At 42.7% G+C, this 25,257-nt stretch overlaps 6 non-coding genes across 6 annotated transcripts; all 6 read left to right on the top strand.

Annotated features, from left to right (window-relative positions):
- The first annotated feature begins 2,120 nt into the window (after positions 1 to 2,120).
- On the top strand, positions 2,121 to 2,202 carry trnas-uga (transfer RNA serine (anticodon UGA)). The gene has a single exon. It is a non-coding gene; the product is annotated as a tRNA-Ser (tRNA).
- Positions 2,203 to 6,508: 4,306 nt separating this feature from the next.
- Positions 6,509 to 6,591, top strand: trnas-uga (transfer RNA serine (anticodon UGA)). The gene has a single exon. It is a non-coding gene; the product is annotated as a tRNA-Ser (tRNA).
- Positions 6,592 to 10,851: 4,260 nt separating this feature from the next.
- trnas-uga (transfer RNA serine (anticodon UGA)) lies at positions 10,852 to 10,933 on the top strand. The gene has a single exon. It is a non-coding gene; the product is annotated as a tRNA-Ser (tRNA).
- Positions 10,934 to 15,203: 4,270 nt separating this feature from the next.
- Positions 15,204 to 15,285, top strand: trnas-uga (transfer RNA serine (anticodon UGA)). Its single transcript has one exon. It is a non-coding gene; the product is annotated as a tRNA-Ser (tRNA).
- Positions 15,286 to 19,542: 4,257 nt separating this feature from the next.
- On the top strand, positions 19,543 to 19,624 carry trnas-uga (transfer RNA serine (anticodon UGA)). The gene has a single exon. It is a non-coding gene; the product is annotated as a tRNA-Ser (tRNA).
- A 4,264-nt stretch (positions 19,625 to 23,888) lies between these two features.
- On the top strand, positions 23,889 to 23,970 carry trnas-uga (transfer RNA serine (anticodon UGA)). The gene has a single exon. It is a non-coding gene; the product is annotated as a tRNA-Ser (tRNA).
- The last annotated feature ends 1,287 nt before the right edge of the window (positions 23,971 to 25,257 follow it).

Raw genomic sequence — 25,257 nt, 5'->3', positions numbered from 1 at the left:
GGATCTCATGTTGGTTTTGACAGTTCGCACAGCAGCAAGACCAGAGCATCCCGTGAATGGGATTGAACAGAGATAAAAGCACCAAATCCTAACCACTAGACCACCAGGAAAACTGTTCTCAACTCCTGCTCGTTAATGACCGATGCTATTTTTTCCCATTACTTCACTTCAAGATACTTTCGCCACAGACTTGTTTGTCACACAAAATGATCTGTTTCGTTAGATCACAGAAGTCTTGTTCAGCCAATGAAAGCACCGAGTGCTGTCAGGAGGAACATGAAATGGACACTGAGGTAAAATAGAAGGACAAGCTGTGAATGTACAAATTTCAATTTCCATATTGCACCGACCTACTCAATGAGGCTCCTGTGAAATGTGCAAGGCAATGCACGGCCATCATTATTCAATAGAAACAACTGAGAGACTTCAAACTCTGCCAGTTTCACATGACATCTCCTCCTACCTCTGTCACTGCTCTCCCTCTGCTCCGCCAGCTCCCAGGCAGATTACAGTTTGATGAAACCCAGTCGGGAGTGGGAATGAAAGATGTTGGGCATTGAGAAGTGATGGGCTTTGCAGATAACCGGATAAATAGATAAATTCCTGCTTCTTCCAGGTACTGAATGCATTAATGTGCAAGAGTTATTCCCATTAGCAATTATCAACCGTCACACTCTCCTTCCAATCTCGGACACGTGGCTTAGCTTTGAAACTGTTCATATTTTCTCACTGGTTTTCAATGTGAAGGAAGTGGAGCTGCGAGAAGCTAATGTTGTTCAGCAGATGTAGCTCAGGAAGATACCTAACAGGCCTGTGACAACAGTGAATGTTTTGATGAGGTGAGCTGCAGTGAAGGGTCGGCACATTTAAGATGGTATTCACTGTCAGTGTCTTGACTTCAAAAGACCAGGACACAAGCTGCTGTTTCTGTATTATAAGGGCCTGAAAGGGTTAATGGTTGGACAGTGAGAGTAAACATCTCCCACTTAGTGTTCATGATGTTACTGTCACTTGGGTGCTCGGCTTTGGAAGAAGGCAGAAGCAACACCATGTGTGCTGGCTGGATAGGCTTGTGGAAAGTATAAATAATTATATGGATATGATAAACGAGTAATTCTTTAGCCCTACAGAGACTCCTGTGACTCTATAAACAATGTTCTACCTACAATACAGTCAAAACACAACAGCACCTACTAATAGAATGCAGAAAATAACCAATCTTTACTGCATGAAAATGTATTTCTTCTCGATGGATCATCACACTTACACATGCCTGTGCTTCAATCTCCAACATTCAAACCCGCCTCATCTCTCAGATTATTCCTTCCACCTTTCATACTGACTTGCTTCTATTTCATTTTCTGTGGCTTATCCGACTGTAACATTCACTTTCATGTTCTTAAAGCCTTTAACATTGCTCGGTTCCCACCGCTGTTTCTGGGTTGCACATGTTCCATTCGCACCAATTTGGGCCTTGAACTCAATCCATACATTTAGGTCTGAGTGACCGCTCGGCAGAGACACACTGCAGAAACAGGGCTCGGTCTTTGGAAGGACAACGGCGGGTTGTTGACAATATTTCTTTGAGGAATCTTCTGGGACAAGGGATGTGAACTGAGGAACTGGGTTTTGTTTTCATGGCAGTTCGTGCTTTTCTCATGAAATGTGTTCTTTGATGAAGTAACGGAGAAAGTTGATGAGGATAGCAGTCATGTGATTGATGCTTTGCACATGGACTTTCAAAAGGCATCCGGTGAAATACCACATAATCGAGCTGTTAGAAAAATTAAAGCTTTGGAATTAAAGGACCAGGGCCAGTGTGGATACATAATTTGCTGAGGGATATAAAACAGAGAATAGCGACAAGAGAAGAGAATGAGTTTCCAGGGTGATGGGAAAAACTGGATTGTGGGATTAAACTGACAGATCTTTCAAAGAACCGGCACAGACTCGGCGGGTGGACAGGCTTCCTTCTGTGCTGTAAAATTCACTGATTCCATCATGTTCATTTTCACATCAACTGGGAGATGCAACAGATCTCAAGACTCAAAGACAATGATTCTCCACAATATGTCAAAATCACTAATGCTTTGTATGGACAATTTAATCGTTGCTCCACAGCTGTGATGGCCGAGTGGTTAAGGCGTTGGACTTGAAATCCACTGGGGTTTCCCCGCGCAGGTTCAAACCCTGCTCACAGCGAGTTTCATTCAGTTTTAAGCAGTTGGCTTTCTGGCGACATCACTGACTTGTTCACCAATTAAACATCCATGTGCTGCAGTCTGCTGACTTGACTGATCATTTCGCTGATTGGAAATATTCGCATTGATTGGCATCAGTGAGATATTGCAGATTTCTTCGTAATCAAAGGTAATATGGATGAGGAATGAAAATAGCCAGAAAATGTCTTTTAATAGAGATCCTTGCAATGTGTTGAAGGCAATCAAACCTTCAGTGAATGAGTGGGAACGCCCTTTAGTTTCGTTAAATTGAACCAGATTTCTGTGTAAAATGAGCACGGCAGAACTGGAATCTTCACAGAATCAGAGAAATTTCTGACTGAAAGTGGAAAAATGGGAAAAGCAAATAACCTGAAAAGGCACTGCCGATCTTCACTGGTGCTCGAGTGGTTAGGATTGAGTGCACTTACTGCCATAGCCTGGGTTTGATTCCTGATCAGAAAATGATATCTTTATGCTGCTATGGCAACTCTCACAAGCATGATTTACTCGCGAAATGAAGGTACTCAGCACATCTGGCGCTAACAGTGGAGAGAAAAACACAATTAAAGCTCTAGATCAGTGATTATTCATCAGAGATGGAGAACAGATCGATAACAATTACAGAGAAAGAACAAGGGGAGTGAAAGCGAACACGTGAAGGGTTGTGAAAAGTTACAACACAGAGTGATGTACTGATAAAAGGGATGATGGTGCAAGGAAAATGTGGTTGGTAATGGGACAGCTATTTGTGCCTGCTGTTCCGTCTGCCAGACTTCACTGAAAGTTAGCTGATCCACGCTATTTTTGCTATTTCTTCACTTCAGGCCACTTTCACCACAGACTAGTTTCTCATTTTTAAAAAAAACTAACGTTTACCTCGACCACAAAAGTCAAAGACAGCACCGAGTGTGTTGACATGAGCATAAAACTGCAGGTGCACAAGTTTCAATTTCCAAAATGCACCAACCTAATCAATGTGGCTCCTGTGAAATGTGCAAGGCAATGCACGGCCATCAAACATCAATAGAAACAACTGACACACAGCAAATTCTTCCACTTTCGTGTGGCATCTCCTTCTGCTTCTGTCACTGCTTATCCTCCAGCTCCCTCTGCTCCTCCAGCTCCCAGGTGAATTAGCTGCTTTATGCAAACACACCGAATTCATGAAACCCAACTTTCCCTGGAAAGCAGGGAATGGGAATGAAAGATACAGGACATTGAGAAGCGATGGGTTTTGCAGATAACAGGATAAATAAACACTGTGATCTCATCTTCCTGCTACTTCCGGATACTGAATACAGGAATGTGCAAGAGTTGTTCCCATTCACAATTATCAACAGTCACACTCTCCTTCCAATCTTGTACACGTTCCTTAGATTTCAAACTGTGCATAATTTCTCACTGGTTTTCAATGTGAAGAAAGCGGAGCTACTTGAAGCTAATGTTGTTCAGCAGATACACCAGAATGTGCAAGAAGATACCGAACAGGCCGATGATAACAGTGAATGTTTTGTTGAGCTGAGCTGCAGTGAAGGGTTGGCACCATTTAAAATGTCATTCAGGAGGTCTGGTTCCAAATCTGGTGATAGAAATGACAAGAAAAACTCTCACTATATTTCCTCAGTGTCATGAGATCAAAAGGCAATAATACAAGGTATGAAAGTGTATTTGTCTGTAATGGATTGTAAGATGTCAGAATGACTGTGAAGGCAGCAGCAGTGATGTTGAGAAACATACAATTATAGAAAAGTACAGCACAGAAGGAGGCCATTCGGCCCAGCGTGCTTCTTTAACAGAGCCATTGTGATTGGTTGATCAGGAATGATGTGTGTGCCAGTTTGAACAGCAGGCAGAAAAATGTGTCCCATTCACACCCACATTTTCCTTGCACCATCATCCCTTCAGTCAGTACATCACTCTGTCTTGCAACATTTCACAGCCCTTTGCTTGCCGTCTTCCACTCCCCACACTCTGCCTCGAATTGTTTTCAACTTGTTGCATTTCTGACCTCTGCAGCTCTGAAGAATAATCGTTGACCTAAAATGTCAATTCTGCCTTTCATTCCACATCCTGACAGAGGAGCTGAGCATCTTCACTGTTTATTCAGCAAGGATCTCATGTTGGTTTTGACAGTTCACACAGCAGCAAGAACAGAGCATCCCGTGAATGGGATTGAACGGCGACCACAGTGATAAAAGCATAAAATCCTAACCACTAGACCACCAGGAAAACTGTTCTCAACTCCTGCTGGTTAATGACCGAATCTATTTTTTCCCATTACTTCACTTCAAGACACTTTCGCCGCAGACTTGTTTATCACACAAAATGATCTGTTTGTTTAGATCACAGAAGTCTTGTTCAGCCAATGAAAGCACCGGTTGCTGTCGGGAGGAACATGAAATGGACACTGAGGTGAATTAGAAGGACAAGCTGTGAATGTACAAGTTTCAATTTCCATATTGCACCAACCTACTCAATGAGGCTCCTGTGAAATGTGCAAGGCAATGCACGGCCATCATTATTCAATAGAAACAACTGAGAGACTTCAAACTCTGCCAGTTTCACGTGACATCTCCTCCTGCCTCTGTCACTGCTCTCCCTCTGCTCCGCCAGCTCCCAGGCGGATTACAGTTTGATGAAACCCAGTCGGGAGTGGGAATGAAAGATGTTGGACATTGAGAAGTGATGGGCTTTGCAGATAACAGGATAAATAGATAAATTCCTGCTTCTTCCAGTTACTGAATGCATTAATGTGCAAGAGTGGTTCCCATTATCAATTATCAACAGTCACACACAGCCACATTGAGGGCCGAAGGGCTTCTACTGCGCTGTAATGTTCTAATTCCTTCCAATCTCGGACACGTGGCTTAACTTTGAAACTGTTCATATTTTCTCACTGGTTTTCAATGTGAAGGAAGTGGAGCTGTGAGAAGCTAATGTTGTTCAGCAGATGTAGCTCAGGAAGATACCGAACAGGCCTGTGACAACAGTGAATGTTTTGATGAGGTGAGCTGCAGTGAAGGGTCGGCACATTTAAAATGGTATTCAGCGTCAGTGTCTTGACTTCAAAAGACCAGGACACAAGCTGCTGTTTCTGTATTATAAGGGCCTGAAAGGGTTAATGTTTGGACAGTGAGAGTAAACATCTCCCACTTACTGTTCATGATGTTACTGTCACTTGGGTGCTCGGCTTTGGAAGAAGGCAGAAGCAACACCATGTGTGCTGGCTGGATAGGCTTGTGGAAAGTATAAATAATTATATGGATATGATAAACGAGTAATTTTTTAGCCCTACAGAGACTCCTGAGACTCTATAAACAATGTTCTACCTACAATACAGTCAAAACACAACAGCACCTACTAATAGAATGCAGAAAATAACCAATCTTTACTGCATGAAAATGTATTTCTTCTTGATGGATCATCACACTTACACATGCCTGTGCTTCAATCTCCAACATTCAAACCCGCCTCATCTCTCAGATTATTCCTTCCACCTTTAATACTGACTTGCTTCTATTTCATTTTCTGTGGCTTATCCGACTGTAACATTCACTTTCATGTTCTTAAAGCCTTTAACATTGCTCGGTTCCCACCGCTGTTTCTGGGTTGCACATGTTCCATTCGCACCAATTTGGGCCTTGAACTCAATCCATACATTTAGGTCTGAGTGACCGCTCGGCAGAGACACACTGCAGAAACAGGGCTCGGTCTTTGGAAGGACAACGGCGGGTTGTTGACAATATTTCTTTGAGGAATCTTCTGAGACAAGGGATGTGAACTGAGGAACTGGGTTTTGTTTTCATGGCAGTTCGTGCTTTTCTCATGAAATGTGTTCTTTGATGAAGTAACGGAGAAGGTTGATGAGGATAGCGGTAATGTGATTGATGCTTTGCACATGGACTTTCAAAAGGCATCCGGTGAAATACCACATAATCGAGCTGTTAGAAAAATTAAAGCTTTGGAATTAAAGGACCAGGGCCAGCGTGGTTACATAATTTGCTGAGGGATATAAAACAGAGAATAGCGACCAGAGAAGAGGATGAATTTCCAGGGCGATGGTAAAACTGGATTGTGGGATTAAACTGACAGTTCTTTCAAAGAACCGGCACAGGCTCGGCGGGTGGACAGGCTTCCTTCTGTGCTGTAAAATTCACTGATTCCATCATGTTCATTTTCACATCAACTGGGAGATGCAACAGAACTCAAGGCTCAAAGACAATGATTCTCCACAATATGTCAAAATCACTAATGCTTTGTATGGACAATTTAATCATAGAGGCACAGCTGTGATGGCCGAGTGGTTAAGGCGTTGGACTTGAAATCCAATGGGGGTTTCCCTGCGCAGGTTCGAACCCTGCTCACAGCGAGTTTCATTCAGTTTTAAGCAGTTGGCTTTCTGGCGACGTCACTGACTTGTTCACCCATTAAACATCCATGTGCTGCAGTCTGCTGACTTGACTGATCATTTCGCTGATTGGAAATATTCGCATTGATTGGCATCAGTGAGATATTGCAGATTTCTTCGAAACCAAAAGTAATATGGATGAGGAATGAAAATAGCCAGAAAATGTCTTTTAATAGAGATCCTTGCAATGTGTTGAAGGCAATCGAACCTTCAGTGAATGAGTGGGAACGCCCTTTGGTTTCGTTAATTTGAACCAGATTTCTGTGTAAAATGTCCACGGCAGAACTGGAATCTTCACAGAATCAGAGAAATTTCCTACTGAAAGTGGAAAAATGGGAAAAGCAAATAACCTGAAAAGGCACTGCCGATCTTCACTCGTGCTCGAGTGGTTAGGATTGAGTGCACTTACTGCCATAGCCTGGGTTTGATTCCTGATCAGAAAATGATATCTTTATGCTGCTATGGCAACTCTCACAAACATGATTTACTCGTGAAATGAAGGTACTCAGCACATCTGGCGCTAACAGTGGAGAGAAAAACACAATCTAGATCAGTGATTATTCATCAGAGATGGAGAAGTCGGAGATGTAACAGATCGATAACAATTACAGAGAAAGAACAAGGGGAGCGAAATGGAACACGTGAAGGGTTGTGAAAAGTTACAACACAGAGTGATGTACTGATAAAAGGGATGATGGTGCAAGGAAAATGTGGTTGGTAATGGGACAGCTATTTGTCCCTGCTGTCCCGTCTGCCAGACTTCACTGAAAGTTAGCTGATCCACGCTATTTTTGCTATTTCTTCACTTCAGGCCACTTTCACCACAGACTAGTTTCTCATTTTTAAAAAAAACTAACGTTTACCTCGACCACAAAAGTCAATGACAGCACCGAGTGTGTTGACATGAGCATAAAACTGCAGGTGCACAAGTTTCAATTTCCGAAATGCACCAACCTAATCAAGTGGCTCCTGTGAAATGTGCAAGGCAATGCACGGCCATCAAACATCAATAGAAACAACTGACACACAGCAAATTCTACCACTTTCATGTGGCATCTCCTTCTGCTTCTGTCACTGCTTATCCTCCAGCTCCCTCTGCTCCTCCAGCTCCCAGGTGAATTAGCTGCTTTATGCAAACACACCGAATTCATGAAACCCAACTTTCCCTAGAAAGCAGGGAGTGGGAATGAAAGATACAGGACATTGAGAAGGGATGGGTTTTGCAGATAACAGGATAAATAAACACTGTGATCTCATCTTCCTGCTTCTTCCAGATACTGAAAGAGGAATGTGCAAGAGTTGTTCCCATTCACAATTATTAACAGTCACACTCTCCTTCCAATCTTGTGCACGTTGCTTCGATTTCAAACTGTGCATAATTTCTCACTGCTTTTCAATGTGCAGAAAGCGGAGCTACTTGAAGCTAATGTTGTTCAGCAGATGTAATGCAAGAAGATACCGAACAGGCAGATGATAACAGTGAATGTTTTGTTGAGCTGAGCTGCAGTGAAGGGTTGGCACCATTTAAAATGTCATTCAGGAGGTCTGGTTCCAAATCTGGTGATAGAAATGACAAGAAAACCTCTCACTATATTTCCTCAGTGTCATGAGATCAAAAGGCAATGAAACATGGTACGAAAGTGTATTTGTCTGTAATGGATTGTAAGATGTCAGAATGACTGTGAAGGCAGCAGCAGTGATGTTGAGAAACATACAATTATAGAAAAGTACAGCACAGAAGGAGGCCATTCGGCCCAGCGTGCTTCTTTAATAGAGCCATTGTGATTGGTTGATCAGGAATGATGTGTGTGCCAGTTTGAACAGCAGGCAGAAAAATGTGTCCCATTCACACCCACATTTTCCTTGCACCATCATCCCTTCAGTCAGTACATCACTCTGTCTTGCAACATTTCACAGCCCTTTGCTTGCCGTCTTCCACTCCCCACGCTCTGCCTCGAATTGTTTTCAACTTGTTGCATTTCTGACCTCTGCAGCTCTGAAGAATAATCGTTGACCTAAAATGTAAATTCTGCCTTTCATTCCACATCCTGACAGAGGAGCTGAGCATCTTCACTGTTTATTCAGCAAGGATCTCATGTTGGTTTTGACAGTTCGCACAGCAGCAAGACCAGAGCATCCCGTGAATGGGATTGAACGGCGACCACAGTGATAAAAGCATAAAATCCTAACCACTAGACCACCAGGAAAACTGTTCTCAACTCCTGCTAGTTAATGACCGAATCTATTTTTTCCCATTACTTCACTTCAAGACACTTTCGCCACAGACTTGTTTATCACACAAAATGATCTGTTTGTTTAGATCACAGAAGTCTTGTTCAGCCAATGAAAGCACCGGTTGCTGTCGGGAGGAACATGAAATGGACACTGAGGTGAATTAGAAGGACAAGCTGTGAATGTACAAGTTTCAATTTCCATATTGCACCAACCTACTCAATGAGGCTCCTGTGAAATGTGCAAGACAATGCACGGCCATCATTATTCAATAGAAACAACTGAGAGACTTCAAACTCTGCCAGTTTCACGTGACATCTCCTCCTGCCTCTGTCACTGCTCTCCCTCTGCTCCTCCAGCTCCCAGGCGGATTACAGTTTGATGAAACCCAGTCGGGAGTGGGAATGAAAGATGTTGGACATTGAGAAGTGATGGGCTTTGCAGATAAGAGGATAAATAGATAAATTCCTGCTTCTTCGAGGTACTGAATGCATTAATGTGCAAGAGTGGTTCCCATTATCAATTATCAACAGTCACACTCTCCTTCCAACCTCGGTCACATGGCTTAGCTTTGAAACTGTTCATGTTTTCTCACTGGTTTTCAATGTGAAGGAAGTGGAGCTGCGAGAAGCTAATGTTGTTCAGCAGATGTAGCTCAGGAAGATACCTAACAGGCCTGTGACAACAGTGAATGTTTTGATGAGGTGAGCTGCAGTGAAGGGTCGGCACATTTAAAATGGTATTCAGCGTCAGTGTCTTGACTTCAAAAGACCAGGACACAAGCTGCTGTTTCTGCATTATAAGGGCCTGAAAGGGTTAATGTTTGGACAGTGAGAGTAAACATCTCCCACTTTAGCGTTCACGATGTTCTCGTCAGTTGGGTGCTCGGCTTTGGAAGAAGGTAGAAGCAACACCATGTGTGCTGGCTGGATAGGCATGTGGAAAGTATAAATAATTATATGGATATAATAAACGAGTAATTCTTTAGCCCTACAGAGACTCCTGAGACTCTATAAACAATGCTCTACCTACAATACAGTCAAAACACAACAGCACCTACTAATAGAATGCAGAAAATAACCAATCTTTACTGCATGAAAATGCATTTCTTCTTGATGGATCATCACACTTACACATGCCTGTGCTTCAATCTCCAACATTCAAACCCGCCTCATCTCTCAGATTATTCCTTCCACCTTTAATACTGACTTGCTTGTATTTCATTTTCTGTGGCTTATCCGACTGTAACATTCACTTTCATGTTCTTAAAGCCTTTAACATTGCTCGGTTCCCACCGCTGTTTCTGGGTTGCACATGTTCCATTCGCACCAATTTGGGCCTTGAACTCAATCCATACATTTAGGTCTGAGTGACCGCTCGGCAGAGACACACTGCAGAAACAGGGCTCGGTCTTTGGAAGGACAACGGCGGGTTGTTGACAATATTTCTTTGAGGAATCTTCTGAGACAAGGGATGTGAACTGAGGAACTGGGTTTTGTTTTCATGGCAGTTCGTGCTTTTCTCATGAAATGTGTTCTTTGATGAAGTAACGGAGAAAGTTTTGATGAGGATAGCAGTAATGTGATTGATGCTTTGCACATGGACTTTCAAAAGGCATCCGGTGAAATACCACATAATCGAGCTGTTAGAAAAATTAAAGCTTTGGAATTAAAGGACCAGGGCCAGCGTGGATACATAATTTGCTGAGGGATATAAAACGGAGAATAGCGACCAGAGAAGAGGATGAGTTTCCAGGGTGATGGGAAAAAGCTGGATTGTGGGATTAAACTGACAGATCTTCCAAAGAACCGGCACAGGCTCGGCGGGTGGACAGGCTTCCTTCTGTGCTGTAAAATTCACTGATTCCATCATGTTCATTTTCACATCAACTGGGAGATGCAACAGAACTCAAGACTCAAAGACAATGATTCTCCACAATATGTCAAAATCACTAATGCTTTGTATGGACAATTTAATCATGAAGTCACAGCTGTGATGGCCGAGTGGTTAAGGTGTTGGACTTGAAATCCAATGAGGTTTCCCCGCGCAGGTTCGAACCCTTCTCACAGCGAGTTTCTCTCAGTTTTAAGCAGTTGGCTTTCTGGCGACATCACTGACTTGTTCACCAATTAAACATCCATGTGCTGCAGTCTGCTGACTTGACTGATCATTTTGCTGATTGGAAATATTCGCATTGATTGGCATCAGTGAGATATTGCAGATTTCTTCGAAACCAAAGGTAATATGGATGAGGAATGAAAATAACCAGAAAATGTCTTTTAATAGAGATCCTTGCAATGTGTTGAAGGCAATCGAACCTTCAGTGAATGAGTGGGAACGCCCTTTGGTTTCGTTAATTTGAACCAGATTTCTGTGTAAAATGTCCACGGCAGAACTCGAATCTTCACAGAATCAGAGAAATTTCCTACTGAAAGTGGAAAAATGGGAAAAGCAAATAACCTGAAAAGGCACTGCCGATCTTCACTGGTGCTCGAGTGGTTAGGATTGAGTGCACTTACTGCCATAGCCTGGGTTTGATTCCTGATCAGAAAATGATATCTTTATGCTGCTATGGCAACTCTCACAAACATGATTTACTCACGAAATGAAGGTACTCAGCACATCTGGCGCTAACAGTGGAGAGAAAAACACAATTAAAGCTGTAGATCAGTGATTATTCATCAGAGATGGGGAAGTCAGAGATGTAACAGATCGATAACAATTACAGAGAAAGAACAAGGGGAGTGAATTGGAACACGTGAAGGGTTGTGAAAAGTTACAAGACAGAGTGATGTACTGATAAAAGGGATGATGGTGCGAACAAAATGTGGTTGGTAATGGGACAGCTTTTTGTCCCTGCTGTTCCGTCTGCCAGACTTCACTGAAAGTTAGCTGATCCACGTTATTTTTGCTATTTCTTCACTTCAGGCCACTTTCACCACAGACTAGTTTCTCATTTTTAAAAAAAACTAACGTTTACCTCGACCACAAAAGTCAAGGACAGCACCGAGTGTGTTGACATGAGCATAAAACTGCAGGTGCACAAGTTTCAATTTCCAAAATGCACCAACCTAATCAAGCGGCTCCTGTGAAATGTGCAAGGCAATGCACGGCCATCAAACATCAATAGAAACAACTGACACACAGCAAATTCTACCACTTTCATGTGGCATCTCCTTCTGCTTCTGTCACTGCTTATCCTCCAGCTCCCTCTGCTCCTCCAGCTCCCAGGTGAATTAGCTGCTTTATGCAAACACACCGAATTCATGAAACCCAACTTTCCCTGGAAAGCAGGGAATGGGAATGAAAGATACAGGACATTGAGAAGCGATGGGTTTTGCAGATAACAGGATAAATAAACACTGTGATCTCATCTTCCTGCGACTTCCGGATACTGAAGACAGGAATGTGCAAGAGTTGTTCCCATTCACAATTATTAACAGTCACACTCTCCTTCCAATCTTGTACATGTTGCTTTGATTTCAAACTGTGCATAATTTCTCACTAGTTTTCAATGTGAAGAAAGCGGAGCTACTTGAAGCTAATGTTGTTCAGCAGATACAGAAGAATGTGCAAGAAGATACCGAACAGGCCGATGATAACAGTGAATGTTTTGTTGAGCTGAGCTGCAGTGAAGGGTTGGCACCATTTAAAATGTCATTCAGGAGGTCTGGTTCCAAATCTGGTGATAGAAATGGCAAGAAAAACTCTCACTGAATTTCCTCAGAGTCATGAGATCAAAAGGCAATGATACAAGGTACGAAAGTGTATTTGTCTGTAATGGATTGTAAGATGTCAGAATGACTGTGAAGGCAGCAGCCGTGATGTTGAGAAACATACAATTATAGAAACGTACAGCACAGAAGGAGGCCATTCGGCCCAGCGTGCTTCTTTAACAGAGCCATTGTGATTGGTTGATCAGGAATGATGTGTGTGCCAGTTTGAACAGCAGGCAGAAAAATGTGTCCCATTCACACCCACATTTTCCTTGCACCATCATCCCTTCAGTCAGTATATCACTCTGTCTTGCAACATTTCACAGCCCTTTGCTTGCCGTCTTCCACTCCCCACACTCTGCCTCGAATTGTTTTCAACTTGTTGCATTTCTGACCTCTGCAGCTCTGAAGACTAATCGTTGACCTAAAATGTCAATTCTGCCTTTCATTCCACATCCTGACAGAGGAGCTGAGCATCTTCACAGTTTATTCAGCAAGGATCTCATGTTGGTTTTGACAGTTCACACATCAGCAAGAACAGAGCATCCCGTGAATGGGATTGAACGGCGACCACAGTGATTAAAGCATAAAATCCTAATCACTAGACCACCAGGAAAACTGTTCTCAACTCCTGCTAGTTAATGACCGAATCTATTTTTTCCCATTACTTCACTTCAAGACACTTTCGCCACAGACTTGTTTATCACACAAAATGATCTGTTTGTTTAGATCACAGAAGTCTTGTTCAGCCAATGAAAGCACCGGTTGCTGTCGGGAGGAACATGAAATGGACACTGAGGTAAAATAGAAGGACAAGCTGTGAATGTACAAGTTTCAATTTCCATATTGCACCAACCTACTCAATGAGGCTCCTGTGAAATATGCAAGACAATGCACGGCCATCATTATTCAATAGAAACAACTGAGAGACTTCAAACTCTGCCAGTTTCACGTGACATCTCCTCCTACCTCTGTCACTGCTCTCCCTCTGCTCCTCCAGCTCCCAGGCGGATTACAGTTTGATGAAACCCAGTCGGGAGTGGGAATGAAAGATGTTGGACATTGAGAAGTGATGGGCTTTGCAGATAACCGGATAAATAGATAAATTCCTGCTTCTTCCAGGTACTGAATGCATTAATGTGCAAGAGTTATTCCCATTAGCAATTATCAACAGTCACACTCTCCTTCCAATCTCGGACACGTGGCTTAGCTTTGAAACTGTTCATATTTTCTCATTGGTTTTCAATGTGAAGGAAGTGGAGCTGCGAGAAGCTAATGTTGTTCAGCAGATGTAGCTCAGGAAGATACCTAACAGGCCTGTGACAACAGTGAATGTTTTGATGAGGTGAGCTGCAGTGAAGGGTCGGCACATTTAAGATGGTATTCACTGTCAGTGTCTTGACTTCAAAAGACCAGGACACAAGCTGCTGTTTCTGTATTATAAGGGCCTGAAAGGGTTAATGTTTGGACAGTGAGAGTAAACATCTCCCACTTAGTGTTCATGATGTTACTGTCACTTGGGTGCTCGGCTTTGGAAGAAGGCAGAAGCAACACCATGTGTACTGGCTGGATAGGCTTGTGGAAAGTATAAATAATTATATGGATATGATAAACGAGTAACTTTTAGCCCTACAGAGACTCCTGAGACTCTATAAACAATGTTCTACCTACAATACAGTCAAAACACAACAGCACCTACTAATAGAATGCAGAAAATAACCAATCTTTACTGCATGAAAATGTATTTCTTCTTGATGGATCATCACACTTACACATGCCTGTGCTTCAATCTCCAACATTCACACCCGCCTCATCTCTCAGATTATTCCTTCCACCTTTAATACTGACTTACTTCTATTTCATTTTCTGTGGCTTATCCGACTGTAACATTCACTTTCATGTTCTTAAAGCCTTTAACATTGCTCGGTTCCCTCCGCTGTTTCTGGGTTGCACATGTTCCATTCGCACCAATTTGGGCCTTGAACTCAATCCATACATTTAGGTCTGAGTGACCGCTCGGCAGAGACACACTGCAAAACAGGGCTCGGTCTTTGGAAGGACAACGGCGGGTTGTTGACAATATTTCTTTGAGGAATCTTCTGAGACAAGGGATGTGAACTGAGGAACTGGGTTTTGTTTTCATGGCAGTTCGTGCTTTTCTCATGAAATTTGTTCTTTGATGAAGTAACGGAGAAAGTTGATGAGGATAGCGGTCATGTGATTGATGCTTTGCACATGGACTTTCAAAAGGCATCCGGTGAAATACCACATAATCGAGCTGTTGGAAAAATTAAAGCTTTGGAATTAAAGGACCAGGGCCAGTGTGGATACATAATTTGCTGAGGGATATAAAACAGAGAATAGCGACAAGAGAAGAGAATGAGTTTCCAGGGTGATGGGAAAAAGATGGATTGTGGGATTAAACTGACAGATCTTTCAAAGAACCGGCACAGACTCGGCGGGTGGACAGGCTTCCTTCTGTGCTGTAAAATTCACTGATTCCATCATGTTCATTTTCACATCAACTGGGAGATGCAACAGAACTCAAGACTCAAAGACAATGATTCTCCACAATATGTCAAAATCACTAATGCTTTGTATGGACAATTTAATCCTAGAGGCACAGCTGTGATGGCCGAGTGGTTAAGGCGTTGGACTTGAAATCCAATGGGGTTTCCCCGCGCAGGTTCAAACCCTGCTCACAGCGAGTTTCTATCAGTTTTAAGCAGTTGGCTTTCTGGCGACATCACTGACTTGTTCACCAATGAAACATCCATGTGCTGCTGACTTGACTGATCATTTCACTGATTGGAAATATTCGCATTGATTGGCATCAGTGAGATATTGCAGATTTCTTCGAAACCAAAGGTAATATGGATGAGGAATGAAAATAGCCAGAAAATGTCTTTTAATAGAGATCCTTGCAATGTGTTGAAGGCAATCGAACCTTCAGTGAATGAGTGGGAACGCCCTTTGGTTTCGTTAATTTGAACCAGATTTCTGTGTCAAATGACCACGGCAGAACTGGAATCTTCACAGAATCAGAGAAATTTCCTACTGAAAGTGGAAAAATGGGAAAAGCAAATAACCTGAAAAGACACTGCCGATCTTCACTGGTGCTCGAGTGGTTAGGATTGAGTGCACTTACTGCCATCGCCTGGGTTTGATTCCTGATCAGAAAATGATATCTTTATGCTGCTATGGCAACTCTCACAAACATGATTCACTCGCGAAATGAAGGTACTCAGCACATCTGGCGCTAACAGTGGAGAGAAAAACACAATTAAAGCTCTAGATCAGTGATTATTCATCAGAGATGGAGAAGTCGGAGATGTAACAGATCGATAACACTTACAGAGAAAGAACAAGGGGAGCGAAATGGAACACGTGAAGGGTTGTGAAAAGTTACAACACAGAGTGATGTACTGATAAAAGGGATGATGGTGCAAGGAAAATGTGGTTGGTAATGGGACAGCTATTTGTGCCTGCTGTTCCGTCTGCCAGACTTCACTGAAAGTTAGCTGATCCACGCTATTTTTGCTATTTCTTCACTTCAGGCCACTTTCACCACAGACTAGTTTCTCATTTTTAAAAAAAACTAACGTTTACCCAGACCACAAAAGTCAAGGACAGCACCGAATGTGTTGACATGAGCATAAAACTGCAGGTGCACAAGGTTCAATTTCCGAAATGCACCAACCTAATCAAGTGGCTCCTGTGAAATGTGCAAGGCAATGCACGGCCATCAAACATCAATAGAAACAACTGACACACAGCAAATTCTACCACTTTCATGTGGCATCTCCTTCTGCTTCTGTCACTGCTTATCCTCCAGCTCCCTCTGCTCCTCCAGCTCCCAGGTGAATTAGCTGCTTTATGCAAACACACCGAATTCATGAAACCCAACTTTCCCTGGAAAGCAGAGAGTGGCAATGAAAGATACAGGACATTGAGAAGGGATGGGTTTTGCAGATAACAGGATAAATAAACACTGTGATCTCATCTTCCTGCTACTTCCGGATACTGAAGACAGGAATGTGCAAGAGTTGTTCCCATTCACAATTATTAACAGTCACACTCTCCTTCCAATCTTGTACACGTTGCTTCGATTTCAAACTGTGCATAATTTCTCACTGGTTTTCAATGTGAAGAAAGCGGAGCTACTTGAAGCTAATGTTGTTCAGCAGATGTAATGCAAGAAGATACCGAACAGGCCGATGATAACAGTGAATGTTTTGTTGAGCTGAGCTGCAGTGAAGGGTTGGCACCATTTAAAATGTCATTCAGGAGGTCTGGTTCCAAATCTGGTGATAGAAATGACAAGAAAAACTCTCACTGAATTTCCTCAGAGTCATGAGATCAAAATGCAATGATACATGGTACGAAAGTGTATTTGTCTGTAATGGATTGTAAGATGTCAGAATGACTGTGAAGGCAGCAGCCGTGATGTTGAGAAACATACAATTATAGAAAAGTACAGCACAGAAGGAGGCCATTCGGCCCAGCGTGCTTCTTTAACAGAGCCATTGTGATTGGTTGATCAGGAATGATGTGTGTGCCAGTTTGAACAGCAGGCAGAAAAATGTGTCCCATTCACACCCACATTTTCCTTGCACCATCATCCCTTCAGTCAGTATATCACTCTGTCTTGCAACATTTCACAGCCCTTTGCTTGCCGTCTTCCACTCCCCACACTCTGCCTCGAATTGTTTTCAACTTGTTGCATTTCTGACCTCTGCAGCTCTGAAGACTAATCGTTGACCTAAAATGTCAATTCTGCCTTTCATTCCACATCCTGACAGAGGAGCTGAGCATCTTCACAGTTTATTCAGCAAGGATCTCATGTTGGTTTTGACAGTTCACACATCAGCAAGAACAGAGCATCCCGTGAATGGGATTGAACGGCGACCACAGTGATTAAAGCATAAAATCCTAATCACTAGACCACCAGGAAAACTGTTCTCAACTCCTGCTAGTTAATGACCGAATCTATTTTTTCCCATTACTTCACTTCAAGACACTTTCGCCACAGACTTGTTTATCACACAAAATGATCTGTTTGTTTAGATCACAGAAGTCTTGTTCAGCCAATGAAAGCACCGGTTGCTGTCGGGAGGAACATGAAATGGACACTGAGGTAAAATAGAAGGACAAGCTGTGAATGTACAAGTTTCAATTTCCATATTGCACCAACCTACTCAATGAGGCTCCTGTGAAATATGCAAGACAATGCACGGCCATCATTATTCAATAGAAACAACTGAGAGACTTCAAACTCTGCCAGTTTCACGTGACATCTCCTCCTACCTCTGTCACTGCTCTCCCTCTGCTCCTCCAGCTCCCAGGCGGATTACAGTTTGATGAAACCCAGTCGGGAGTGGGAATGAAAGATGTTGGACATTGAGAAGTGATGGGCTTTGCAGATAACCGGATAAATAGATAAATTCCTGCTTCTTCCAGGTACTGAATGCATTAATGTGCAAGAGTTATTCCCATTAGCAATTATCAACAGTCACACTCTCCTTCCAATCTCGGACACGTGGCTTAGCTTTGAAACTGTTCATATTTTCTCATTGGTTTTCAATGTGAAGGAAGTGGAGCTGCGAGAAGCTAATGTTGTTCAGCAGATGTAGCTCAGGAAGATACCTAACAGGCCTGTGACAACAGTGAATGTTTTGATGAGGTGAGCTGCAGTGAAGGGTCGGCACATTTAAGATGGTATTCACTGTCAGTGTCTTGACTTCAAAAGACCAGGACACAAGCTGCTGTTTCTGTATTATAAGGGCCTGAAAGGGTTAATGTTTGGACAGTGAGAGTAAACATCTCCCACTTAGTGTTCATGATGTTACTGTCACTTGGGTGCTCGGCTTTGGAAGAAGGCAGAAGCAACACCATGTGTACTGGCTGGATAGGCTTGTGGAAAGTATAAATAATTATATGGATATGATAAACGAGTAACTTTTAGCCCTACAGAGACTCCTGAGACTCTATAAACAATGTTCTACCTACAATACAGTCAAAACACAACAGCACCTACTAATAGAATGCAGAAAATAACCAATCTTTACTGCATGAAAATGTATTTCTTCTTGATGGATCATCACACTTACACATGCCTGTGCTTCAATCTCCAACATTCACACCCGCCTCATCTCTCAGATTATTCCTTCCACCTTTAATACTGACTTGCTTCTATTTCATTTTCTGTGGCTTATCCGACTGTAACATTCACTTTCATGTTCTTAAAGCCTTTAACATTGCTCGGTTCCCTCCGCTGTTTCTGGGTTGCACATGTTCCATTCGCACCAATTTGGGCCTTGAACTCAATCCATACATTTAGGTCTGAGTGACCGCTCGGCAGAGACACACTGCAGAAACAGGGCTCGGTCTTTGGAAGGACAACGGCGGGTTGTTGACAATATTTCTTTGAGGAATCTTCTGAGACAAGGGATGTGAACTGAGGAACTGGGTTTTGTTTTCATGGCAGTTCGTGCTTTTCTCATGAAATTTGTTCTTTGATGAAGTAACGGAGAAAGTTGATGAGGATAGCGGTCATGTGATTGATGCTTTGCACATGGACTTTCAAAAGGCATCCGGTGAAATACCACATAATCGAGCTGTTGGAAAAATTAAAGCTTTGGAATTAAAGGACCAGGGCCAGTGTGGATACATAATTTGCTGAGGGATATAAAACAGAGAATAGCGACAAGAGAAGAGAATGAGTTTCCAGGGTGATGGGAAAAAGCTGGATTGTGGGATTAAACTGACAGATCTTTCAAAGAACCGGCACAGACTCGGCGGGTGGACAGGCTTCCTTCTGTGCTGTAAAATTCACTGATTCCATCATGTTCATTTTCACATCAACTGGGAGATGCAACAGAACTCAAGACTCAAAGACAATGATTCTCCACAATATGTCAAAATCACTAATGCTTTGTATGGACAATTTAATCCTAGAGGCACAGCTGTGATGGCCGAGTGGTTAAGGCGTTGGACTTGAAATCCAATGGGGTTTCCCCGCGCAGGTTCAAACCCTGCTCACAGCGAGTTTCTATCAGTTTTAAGCAGTTGGCTTTCTGGCGACGTCACTGACTTGTTCACCAATTAAACATCCATGTGCTGCAGTCTGCTGACTTGACTAATCATTTCGCTGATTGGAAATATTCGCATTGATTGGCATCAGTGAGATATTGCAGATTTCTTCGAAACCAAAGGTAATATGGATGAGGAATGAAAATAGCCAGAAAATGTCTTTTAATAGAGATCCTTGCAATGTGTTGAAGGCAATCGAACCTTCAGTGAATGAGTGGGAACGCCCTTTGGTTTCGTTAATTTGAACCAGATTTCTGTGTCAAATGACCACGGCAGAACTGGAATCTTCACAGAATCAGAGAAATTTCCTACTGAAAGTGGAAAAATGGGAAAAGCAAATAACCTGAAAAGACACTGCCGATCTTCACTGGTGCTCGAGTGGTTAGGATTGAGTGCACTTACTGCCATCGCCTGGGTTTGATTCCTGATCAGAAAATGATATCTTTATGCTGCTATGGCAACTCTCACAAACATGATTCACTCGCGAAATGAAGGTACTCAGCACATCTGGCGCTAACAGTGGAGAGAAAAACACAATTAAAGCTCTAGATCAGTGATTATTCATCAGAGATGGAGAAGTCGGAGATGTAACAGATCGATAACACTTACAGAGAAAGAACAAGGGGAGCGAAATGGAACACGTGAAGGGTTGTGAAAAGTTACAACACAGAGTGATGTACTGATAAAAGGGATGATGGTGCAAGGAAAATGTGGTTGGTAATGGGACAGCTATTTGTGCCTGCTGTTCCGTCTGCCAGACTTCACTGAAAGTTAGCTGATCCACGCTATTTTTGCTATTTCTTCACTTCAGGCCACTTTCACCACAGACTAGTTTCTCATTTTTAAAAAAAACTAACGTTTACCCAGACCACAAAAGTCAAGGACAGCACCGAATGTGTTGACATGAGCATAAAACTGCAGGTGCACAAGGTTCAATTTCCGAAATGCACCAACCTAATCAAGTGGCTCCTGTGAAATGTGCAAGGCAATGCACGGCCATCAAACATCAATAGAAACAACTGACACACAGCAAATTCTACCACTTTCATGTGGCATCTCCTTCTGCTTCTGTCACTGCTTATCCTCCAGCTCCCTCTGCTCCTCCAGCTCCCAGGTGAATTAGCTGCTTTATGCAAACACACCGAATTCATGAAACCCAACTTTCCCTGGAAAGCAGAGAGTGGCAATGAAAGATACAGGACATTGAGAAGGGATGGGTTTTGCAGATAACAGGATAAATAAACACTGTGATCTCATCTTCCTGCTACTTCCGGATACTGAAGACAGGAATGTGCAAGAGTTGTTCCCATTCACAATTATTAACAGTCACACTCTCCTTCCAATCTTGTACACGTTGCTTCGATTTCAAACTGTGCATAATTTCTCACTGGTTTTCAATGTGAAGAAAGCGGAGCTACTTGAAGCTAATGTTGTTCAGCAGATGTAATGCAAGAAGATACCGAACAGGCCGATGATAACAGTGAATGTTTTGTTGAGCTGAGCTGCAGTGAAGGGTTGGCACCATTTAAAATGTCATTCAGGAGGTCTGGTTCCAAATCTGGTGATAGAAATGACAAGAAAAACTCTCACTGAATTTCCTCAGAGTCATGAGATCAAAATGCAATGATACATGGTACGAAAGTGTATTTGTCTGTAATGGATTGTAAGATGTCAGAATGACTGTGAAGGCAGCAGCCGTGATGTTGAGAAACATACAATTATAGAAAAGTACAGCACAGAAGGAGGCCATTCGGCCCAGCGTGCTTCTTTAACAGAGCCATTGTGATTGGTTGATCAGGAATGATGTGTGTGCCAGTTTGAACAGCAGGCAGAAAAATGTGTCCCATTCACACCCACATTTTCCTTGCACCATCATCCCTTCAGTCAGTATATCACTCTGTCTTGCAACATTTCACAGCCCTTTGCTTGCCGTCTTCCACTCCCCACACTCTGCCTCGAATTGTTTTCAACTTGTTGCATTTCTGACCTCTGCAGCTCTGAAGACTAATCGTTGACCTAAAATGTCAATTCTGCCTTTCATTCCACATCCTGACAGAGGAGCTGAGCATCTTCACAGTTTATTCAGCAAGGATCTCATGTTGGTTTTGACAGTTCACACATCAGCAAGAACAGAGCATCCCGTGAATGGGATTGAACGGCGACCACAGTGATTAAAGCATAAAATCCTAATCACTAGACCACCAGGAAAACTGTTCTCAACTCCTGCTAGTTAATGACCGAATCTATTTTTTCCCATTACTTCACTTCAAGACACTTTCGCCACAGACTTGTTTATCACACAAAATGATCTGTTTGTTTAGATCACAGAAGTCTTGTTCAGCCAATGAAAGCACCGGTTGCTGTCGGGAGGAACATGAAATGGACACTGAGGTAAAATAGAAGGACAAGCTGTGAATGTACAAGTTTCAATTTCCATATTGCACCAACCTACTCAATGAGGCTCCTGTGAAATATGCAAGACAATGCACGGCCATCATTATTCAATAGAAACAACTGAGAGACTTCAAACTCTGCCAGTTTCACGTGACATCTCCTCCTACCTCTGTCACTGCTCTCCCTCTGCTCCTCCAGCTCCCAGGCGGATTACAGTTTGATGAAACCCAGTCGGGAGTGGGAATGAAAGATGTTGGACATTGAGAAGTGATGGGCTTTGCAGATAACCGGATAAATAGATAAATTGCTGCTTCTTCCAGTTACTGAATGCATTAATGTGCAAGAGTGGTTCCCATTATCACTTATCAACAGTCACACTCTCCTTCCAACCTCGGTCACATGGCTTAGCTTTGAAACTGTTCATATTTTCTCATTGGTTTTCAATGTGAAGGAAGTGGAGCTGCGAGAAGCTAATGTTGTTCAGCAGATGTAGCTCAGGAAGATACCTAACAGGCCTGTGACAACAGTGAATGTTTTGATGAGGTGAGCTGCAGTGAAGGGTCGGCACATTTAAGATGGTATTCACTGTCAGTGTCTTGACTTCAAAAGACCAGGACACAAGCTGCTGTTTCTGTATTATAAGGGCCTGAAAGGGTTAATGTTTGGACAGTGAGAGTAAACATCTCCCACTTAGTGTTCATGATGTTACTGTCACTTGGGTGCTCGGCTTTGGAAGAAGGCAGAAGCAACACCATGTGTACTGGCTGGATAGGCTTGTGGAAAGTATAAATAATTATATGGATATGATAAACGAGTAACTTTTAGCCCTACAGAGACTCCTGAGACTCTATAAACAATGTTCTACCTACAATACAGTCAAAACACAACAGCACCTACTAATAGAATGCAGAAAATAACCAATCTTTACTGCATGAAAATGTATTTCTTCTTGATGGATCATCACACTTACACATGCCTGTGCTTCAATCTCCAACATTCACACCCGCCTCATCTCTCAGATTATTCCTTCCACCTTTAATACTGACTTGCTTCTATTTCATTTTCTGTGGCTTATCCGACTGTAACATTCACTTTCATGTTCTTAAAGCCTTTAACATTGCTCGGTTCCCTCCGCTGTTTCTGGGTTGCACATGTTCCATTCGCACCAATTTGGGCCTTGAACTCAATCCATACATTTAGGTCTGAGTGACCGCTCGGCAGAGACACACTGCAGAAACAGGGCTCGGTCTTTGGAAGGACAACGGCGGGTTGTTGACAATATTTCTTTGAGGAATCTTCTGAGACACGGGATGTGAACTGAGGAACTGGGTTTTGTTTTCATGGCAGTTCGTGCTTTTCTCATGAAATTTGTTCTTTGATGAAGTAACGGAGAAAGTTGATGAGGATAGCGGTCATGTGATTGATGCTTTGCACATGGACTTTCAAAAGGCATCCGGTGAAATACCACATAATCGAGCTGTTGGAAAAATTAAAGCTTTGGAATTAAAGGACCAGGGCCAGTGTGGATACATAATTTGCTGAGGGATATAAAACAGAGAATAGCGACAAGAGAAGAGAATGAGTTTCCAGGGTGATGGGAAAAAGCTGGATTGTGGGATTAAACTGACAGATCTTTCAAAGAACCGGCACAGACTCGGCGGGTGGACAGGCTTCCTTCTGTGCTGTAAAATTCACTGATTCCATCATGTTCATTTTCACATCAACTGGGAGATGCAACAGAACTCAAGACTCAAAGACAATGATTCTCCACAATATGTCAAAATCACTAATGCTTTGTATGGACAATTTAATCCTAGAGGCACAGCTGTGATGGCCGAGTGGTTAAGGCGTTGGACTTGAAATCCAATGGGGTTTCCCCGCGCAAGTTCAAACCCTGCTCACAGCGAGTTTCTATCAGTTTTAAGCAGTTGGCTTTCTGGCGACATCACTGACTTGTTCACCAATGAAACATCCATGTGCTGCAGTCTGCTGACTTGACTGATCATTTCGCTGATTGGAAATATTCGCATTGATTGGCATCAGTGAGATATTGCAGATTTCTTCGAAACCAAAGGTAATATGGATGAGGAATGAAAATAGCCAGAAAATGTCTTTTAATAGAGATCCTTGCAATGTGTTGAAGGCAATCGAACCTTCAGTGAATGAGTGGGAACGCCCTTTGGTTTCGTTAATTTGAACCAGATTTCTGTGTCAAATGACCACGGCAGAACTGGAATCTTCACAGAATCAGAGAAATTTCCTACTGAAAGTGGAAAAATGGGAAAAGCAAATAACCTGAAAAGACACTGCCGATCTTCACTGGTGCTCGAGTGGTTAGGATTGAGTGCACTTACTGCCATCGCCTGGGTTTGATTCCTGATCAGAAAATGATATCTTTATGCTGCTATGGCAACTCTCACAAACATGATTCACTTGCGAAATGAAGGTACTCAGCACATCTGGCGCTAACAGTGGAGAGAAAAACACAATTAAAGCTCTAGATCAGTGATTATTCATCAGAGATGGAGAAGTCGGAGATGTAACAGATCGATAACACTTACAGAGAAAGAACAAGGGGAGCGAAATGGAACACGTGAAGGGTTGTGAAAAGTTACAACACAGAGTGATGTACTGATAAAAGGGATGATGGTGCAAGGAAAATGTGGTTGGTAATGGGACAGCTATTTGTGCCTGCTGTTCCGTCTGCCAGACTTCACTGAAAGTTAGCTGATCCACGCTATTTTTGCTATTTCTTCACTTCAGGCCACTTTCACCACAGACTAGTTTCTCATTTTTAAAAAAAACTAACGTTTACCCAGACCACAAAAGTCAAGGACAGCACCGAATGTGTTGACATGAGCATAAAACTGCAGGTGCACAAGGTTCAATTTCCGAAATGCACCAACCTAATCAAGTGGCTCCTGTGAAATGTGCAAGGCAATGCACGGCCATCAAACATCAATAGAAACAACTGACACACAGCAAATTCTACCACTTTCATGTGGCATCTCCTTCTGCTTCTGTCACTGCTTATCCTCCAGCTCCCTCTGCTCCTCCAGCTCCCAGGTGAATTAGCTGCTTTATGCAAACACACCGAATTCATGAAACCCAACTTTCCCTGGAAAGCAGAGAGTGGCAATGAAAGATACAGGACATTGAGAAGGGATGGGTTTTGCAGATAACAGGATAAATA

The sequence above is a fragment of the Heterodontus francisci genome, chromosome 34, assembly GCF_036365525.1.
Source record: "Heterodontus francisci isolate sHetFra1 chromosome 34, sHetFra1.hap1, whole genome shotgun sequence".
Taxonomy (NCBI): Eukaryota; Metazoa; Chordata; class Chondrichthyes; order Heterodontiformes; family Heterodontidae; genus Heterodontus; species Heterodontus francisci.
This window is presented reverse-complemented; position numbering and strand designations above follow the sequence as displayed.